Source organism: Poromitra crassiceps (assembly GCF_964638095.1).
Source record: "Poromitra crassiceps genome assembly, contig: HAP1_SCAFFOLD_538, whole genome shotgun sequence".
Taxonomy (NCBI): Eukaryota; Metazoa; Chordata; class Actinopteri; order Beryciformes; family Melamphaidae; genus Poromitra; species Poromitra crassiceps.
The window spans coordinates 25,184-32,500 of NW_028151870.1; the positions used below are offsets into that span (position 1 = coordinate 25,184).

The 7,317-nt window shown below is 40.7% G+C and overlaps 2 protein-coding genes across 2 annotated transcripts in view; both read right to left on the reverse strand.

The window, feature by feature from the left end:
• LOC310771341 (H-2 class II histocompatibility antigen, A-U alpha chain-like) overlaps positions 1-7,317 on the reverse strand; it is a 34,601-nt gene that overhangs the window by 16,434 nt on the left and 10,850 nt on the right. The window lies entirely within an intron of this gene.
• LOC310771343 (H-2 class II histocompatibility antigen, E-S beta chain-like) overlaps positions 7,301-7,317 on the reverse strand; it is a 4,921-nt gene continuing 4,904 nt past the window's right edge. The window contains exon 7 of the mRNA XM_083663977.1: positions 7,301-7,317. This exon is cut by the window's right edge and continues 557 nt beyond it. The gene's annotated coding sequence lies outside the window, so the exon portion shown is untranslated.

Here is a 7,317-nt window from a genome sequence, read left to right on the forward strand (position 1 = left end):
AAGTGAATGGAGAATACAATATATAGAAAAAAATACTTTAGAATACAATAGAATATAAGATTGCAACCCTTCTCAGGCTTTGGGTGAAGCTGTAATGCAGTTTCATAAATTTAGTTTAGGCTATCATAATAATCCCCATTTATGTGTAATATAGCTCTACGTTTTATTACCCCCCCCCCCCCCCCCCGAAATTAGCTAGGCTACTAATATTACTAATATTCCTAATTAATATGTATTATTATTTCATTCAGATAATTGACATTATAGGCATGTACCGTAAAATACCAATTAGAAGCCGACTTCCAAATTGCCGCGGGTCCCATATATAAGCGGGGTCTGGATACATATTTTGTACATAAAAGCAGGTCCCAATTTGACGCCCGGTTAGTTTTTTCAATGTTTTCTTTTTACCTTTGCGACATCCTGTTGAATGCATCTCCCAAACACAACGAAGAAGAAAAATCGGATGAAGAATACGAACAACGAGGAAACGGGAACAACGAGGAAAAAAAACACATGCACGAAACTTGCTGATCAAAATTCGTTTTCCCTCAACATCTGATGATTCTGAAAATTGTGTAGGCATTTCCTGAAGATTTTTATACACTAAAACCGACATCTCTGGTGTAATAATTATTTTGAGAAATGTGCCTATGGTATATTTCCCTGCCAGCGGGCATAGAAGTCCGCTTCTAATTGGTATTTCACCGCTCTTTCACATGTGCGCTACTGAAGAGGGTGCTCCGTGAGTGATGAACAGCGGAGGAGGCAGCGCATGCAGCCAGCGGAGGAGGCAGCGCATGCAACAAATAATCTGCTCACATGATGATCATGTTCTCTCACCTTCAGCGGAGAAAGTTTAGTGGTAAATACCGGTAGGTCACAGTTCAGCTCAAATTTTATTTGATTTCATGTACAGGCCAGAACTGGCATGCAATGTGCTCTGCTGCGCTGAGAGGGAGGCGCGGCTCTCCCCATAGACAAGCAATCGTGTGGGGTGCTGACTGTAGCCAACTCATTAAAATAAATGGTTTAAATAAACAATTTCATACTATTTACAATCTTTGCTGAGCAATATTTTTGTACAAAAATAATTAAAGCAGGTCCCAAACTGCCGCAGGTCCCATATTGACGCGGGGTCTGGCTACATATTTTGTCAATTAATGCCGGGCTAATAATTGGTATTTTACGGTATTTACATGCTTGCAGTATTTTAACTGCAGTTAGATTGGTTTGAGAAGCATAATAATATGGAATAATAGCCTATATATGGAGATAGACAGACCGGATGAAGGGAGGGGGGGGCGGCGGAGCCCTTGGCTTTGTCTGGTTTTACCGGATTTGTCCAGGAATTGGAGCTTAAAAGGCAAGCGTGTGTCTCTTCCCTGCAATTCTCCAATGAGCGGACAATGCATAATTTTACGCTTAAAAGGCGTGGTTATAATGGTTGAGGCTGAGTTTAGCGCCGATACCAAGATATCAAGTGCGCCTTTCCACGCCCACTGCTTTGCGCTGCGGCTGGCGCTCGGCCTAGAAACTGCGCCGCTGCAACGATAGAGCCCATGATGTGTGGCAAGTTCCTCTCTTTTGTGCACCAGAGATCTAACATTTGACAGCAGAAGACTTGGCACTTTACAGGAGGGCATATCTTTTTGCTGGACAATAGGTTGGATTTTAATACGATTCTGAGTATTAATTGGCCTGTGGGCTTTGAACTCTGTACCACGTCGGCCATGTAGGACAGGTATTTCATGCTGAGGCAGTCTTCCTCCCCTGCAGCCTCTAAAAGATCTAAGCAGTCCATGATCATTGAGAGTTTTCCTGAGATAATTCCATGAGACTGTAGGTATCTTGGAGAACCTTAGGCTTAAGAGAAAGTCCCTTGATAGCTTCATGTTCATAGGGCTTGAAATGTTTGCACAAAGTTAAAAAAAGAAAATACCCCCACTTTGTCCAAGGGAGAATAGTCACTTTAAAAAGTAGTTACTTTAAAAAGCTGCCTGTTGAAGGCGCTAAAAAAACACAAGTTTCAAGGGTCTGACAAGATGGCTTCTTCCTCCTGATTCACTCAGACTCAAAGGTCCAAAAATCCACCAAATCCACAAGAAATCCGGAAAAAAGGGATGGAGATGTTAAAAAAGACATCATACTGATACCATAAAACATCAGCACTTGCCTGGATGGTGTTTTAAAACCAAGATCTTTGATGGATTGTCAGGGACAAGTGAGGCAGGAAGGAGAGCAGGCAGCCATCTTGATTCCAGCTTTTTGTCATCCAGAATTGTCCCCAGATATTTGTACTGGCTGACCACTTCTACCTGTTTCCTGTTTATAAGGGTAGGTGAGGGGGGGAGGGGAGCCCGTCTGCGAAAGTCGATTGACATTTCTTTTGTTTTTGACACATTAACACCTTAAGTGCCATAGCCGAAATAATTCGTCTTACATAATCCAACGCTTAAGTGCCAGAGCCGAGTTTACTCGTCTTACATAAACATTTTTTTTTTTTTGAGGGTGGGACATCAATCAACAACTTTTACATCTTCGAGATCACTATTGGAGCAAGATAATGTGTATAATCTATTTTACCGACCCACTAAGTGTTGACAGTGCTCCCCCAGACGACCGAAATCAAAGAAAAAACTGCCGCGGGACCAAGCCGTTCAAGGAAATGCCGTGGCGATTTTACAGTAAATCCATTCAAGACTTGTCTTGCCTGAGAGCGGCCGCGCACCGGCAGCAGCACACAGAGAGCGGAGAGCGATTTGCAAAATAGATCATAGGTGAAACACACTTTGAAACACCTCAGAAAGGCCAGAATCAACATCTGCCCATCGCCCACGCATTCCCCGGCCCATCTTGACTCGCACAAGGAGCGTCTGCACGCAGGCAAGCAGGCAGGCAGGCACACAGGCAGGCAGCAGCAAAAGCGCTTCTGACACGCCCGCTGTACAGCCAGGAGGAAAAGACACACGGAGGGAGGAGTTTGAATGAGAGGGGTGTTTCCTGTTGTTATGGAGGAAATTACTGTTCAAAACTATTGTTTAGAATGTCTGACGGTCTTACTGATGCCAAAAATGAATGGTTAAAGTGACTGTTTCACAAAAAGCCATTTATCTCTGAATAAATTTCCAGACGCTGAAACCATGCTGTACTCAACGGCTAATATCTACATAACTACTAACTCTGCAAACTAACTCTTTTAGACAGAGAAAGCACACATTCTATTAGTTATTTTTAGATGATTGGTGTTCATGAATTCTTAACAGAAAAGAATCCTCGGCTGTCTCTAAAATGAGCCAGAATCGTCAAAAACACCCCTGGCACAACTTACCTACAGGAATGAAAACATGGCTGGCATTCAATGTGTTAAGTTTAAGAAAATAATTTTCACACCACTGTAAAAAATCATCCACAATTGTGCCACGACCAGTCTCATCATTTTTGAGAAGACTCACTATCACAGAGTCATCTGCAAATTTGAAGATCTGTCTTAACCCATGATGGCTCACACAACCATTGGTGTACAAGATGAACAACAGGGCAGAAAGAACACACCCTTGTGGTGAACCAGTAGAAGACATAAGAACACTAGAAAGAAAGCCATTTACTCGCACCCTCTGAGAGCGGTCTGTTAAAAAGCTTATCAGCCAGCTTACAATGTTAAAATCCAGATCAAAGTGGCTCATAAGTCTATGTGCGAGGAGGACGTGCGGCTGTATGCAGTTGAAGGCAGAGGAAAAATCAATAAAAAGCAACCTAACATGGTTTTTGCTCTCTTCTAGATGTTTTACAATGGTATTGAGGAGGGAGGTGGTGGCATCCTCCAACCCCCTCTCTGCTCTATAAGCAAACTGTAAGGGCTCAAGTTTGTCCTTGGTCTTTATGAGGATCTCTTTTCTAACAATCCTCTCGAAAGCCTTCATAGTCAAAGAGGTATGGGCCACAGGACGGTAATCATTTAGTAGTTTGGGGGTCCTAACCTTGGCCACTGGCACTATATAATAGAGTCTTTCCATATTTTAGGAACCTCTCTCTGAAGAAGTGAACACTGGAAAATAAAAGAGAGAATGCCACACAATTGGCCGGCACAGTTTTTGAGTCTCCTGCTCCCAATGCCATCAGGACCTGGACCTGTTCTCACCTTAGTGCGCATGAGAGATTTCAGGACTTTATTCTCATCAATAACAATAGTACTCTCAGGGGCTCTTGTATCATCCCTGAAAGCTAGATGTTCATTTTTAAAATCATGCTCATCAAAACGTAAATACAAATTATTCAATTCATCAGCCAGCTGCTGCATCAGGTTTGTCAGAGAAAACAGATTTCTTCCCTTTTCTCTCCATCCCCACCATTGACTTGATCCCCTCCCATACAAAACGGGAGTTACCCTTATGAAGTTCCTTCTCTACCTTGTCTTTGTATTTCAGCTTAGCTTTCCTTATTTGCTTTTTCACATTTTTACCTGCTTCAGCTTTTTGGTTGGCATCCCCCCTATAAAAAGAGATCTTTTTCATATTTAAAACTGATTTGACAGATTTAGTTATCCAACGCTTGTTGTTGAGAAAATTAGAAAGTGTGTGAGTTTGAGAAAATAAGAGAGAGTTCTTTGTTGGGAAAGCACTGAATCAAACTCTGCCCCCTGTGAGGCCTGGTGGATCTTTGATTCACGTTGGCTCTGTGGTGATGATCTGACAACTGTTGTCATTTTGATTTGACTGACTCTCTTACCTTGTAGGTCAACTTTGTTTGAAGGGATTTTGTTTTCTTTGTGTTGGAATAGAGTTGACATGTTTTCACAAATACACAAGAAATGTGTTTCTATACTTTCCTTTGGCATAACTGGGCGTTCACACTGGGCCGATTTTTGCAAATCCTCATGACGAGAGTACTGTACGTACTGTACAATGCAAACACGCAAGTAGATTGGGCAGCGCGAATGAGGCGTTTGATGTGAATTTTTGCGGCGCAAATGATGCAATTTTCGTCTCATCGCCTGTTCATTTTTTTTAAATTTGTCAACTTTGGGCGAATTTGCCTGAGCCAAATCAGTGAAGCTTTTTTCCGCCTTGGTGTGAACGCACAGTAAAAATTGAATTTGCCAGAAATTTAAATCAAAATACTTATTTTTTCCCCAATCATGTTATACCCTCTCCACAGTTTGTTGGATGGCTCCTGTTATCAATCAATCTTTATTAGCAGACACAAGTTCCAATAAAAACACACAGTAAAAAACAACAACACAACATCAAACAATTAAACAATTAACATCAGCACATCAAAAAATACTACAATAAGAGCCTGTACCAATGAGCCCAAGTGCTGGAGTGATACTTAATTGCACTAAGACTGGGCTGAGTCAGAAGCAAGATTATGATATTCTGAGAAACATTCAGACGACAAATAAACTTATAGGTCAGGTTTCTCAGTAGGGCATGCATGAGAGGTATTGACCCCTACACCACAAAACATTTCACTGGCACTACAACATCTTGGCCTCCCAAGCAGTATTCTCATACAGTCATTGTAGGCCACCTGCAGTTTCTGAATGCTAGCCTGCTTAAACTTGACCCACAAGGGGGCAGTATAAAGCGATGTACAATAGGCTTTGAACAGGGTTATCTTAATCTCTTCAGAGCAGAAATAAAACTTCTTTCTCAGCATATTTGCTTGTGCATACAACATACGTCGCTGTCTATACATGTCATCGTCATCACTCATGTGATCATTAATGATGTGGCCCAGATATTTAGTACTGCTACACACATCCAGCACATGTCCTGACAGATAAAAGGATGGGAAGGAGAGATCCCTATCATCTCTTGTCCTGAAGATCATAATGACACTCTTTTTAGCATTGTACTTTACCTCAAACTGTACACCATAGTCAGAACAAATATTTAGCAGCTGTTGGAAACCCGTACTGCTTGGCGACAGTATGGCCAGGACGTCAGCATACATAAAGTGATTAATGACAGTGTTACCAAGCACACATCCAGTTCTACAGCTACTGAGCTGCACAGAAAGGTCATTCATATAAAAATGAAAAAGCACAGGAGAAAGAAGCCCTCCCTGACGGACACCATTCCCAACCCCAAAAGGAGCAGAGACCACGTTGCCCCACTTGATCTGCATGTTATGTAAATAATACTGATTAAATTAATTTAAGGACTCCTCACTTAGCTTTTGTCCTATGTTGTTCCTTGTCCGTTATTGAGGGATTGACATGCTATAAGATTGGACTGTTTCATGCAAAAATTGTTATGAATGACTGCCGTAAAATATGTCATAAAAACATTTGGTAACTACGGAGGCCGAGAACGAACACGGGAACAATTTTTATTTATTGCTGTTTTCATTTGTTATTACAAGATAAAGTTTGTTTTCTCGTTATCTCGAGATAACAAAGCCCTTTATCTCAAGGCTATGGGGGTCTGTGGTCTAATTTGTGTCAGTTTAGGGGTCCTTGATGTGAAAAAGTGTGAAAACTGATGTATTTAAAAAAGTAATATGAGTGACAGAATTGCTGCAGTAAAGGCTTTACAATACAGTATTTTCAATAGGAAATTATTGGAAGAGATCAACAACAATCTGCAATATAGCTGCTGATTACAGTCAATAAACTAAATAATAAAATATCCAGAAAAAGAAAAAATAGACACTCCTTTTCTAATCTTCCCGGTATTCTGCTTTTTGTCCCTTTTTTATATGGTTATGCAAATGAAAGAACCTCAACATGCATGCAATGTGATTTGCATAATTTCAATCAGCTGTTTCTCAATAGCAAAGAAAAAAATACAGGACATACAGTATATTTGTGTTTCAATATACAATGTGAACTGCTGTTCACTTCAACTTTAGCCTATAAGTTAGTTTTAGGGCAAAATGATCTGTTCTGACACACAGTGTGTACGCATTTGTAATAGTAAACATCCATAGGGTTTAGATTAATAGATTATTATTATAGTCTACTATGGTTTTGGTCTTGGTCGAGCTTGTGTGTAAAAGAAGTTTGAGCATTTGTTTTTATGTGTTCACTGTGGCATTTTGTGCCAAAGGAACAAGAATGCTTAACGGTATTAATAGCCCACACAGACAGATGTGCTGACTGTTAAGAGTTATGAAAATGTGACTACAGAATGGAAAAAAGGGTGCCAGCAATACAGTAATAATAATATAATAAAAATATGTAACACAAGACTTTTCCCATGGGTCATTAACGTGATGCTGGCCTGTTTCTGAAAACACAAGCAAACATGAGGAGAGTCTCAGCTATTAAATAACACAGTGACAGAGTGTTTTCCAAAGCTTTATTGCAGG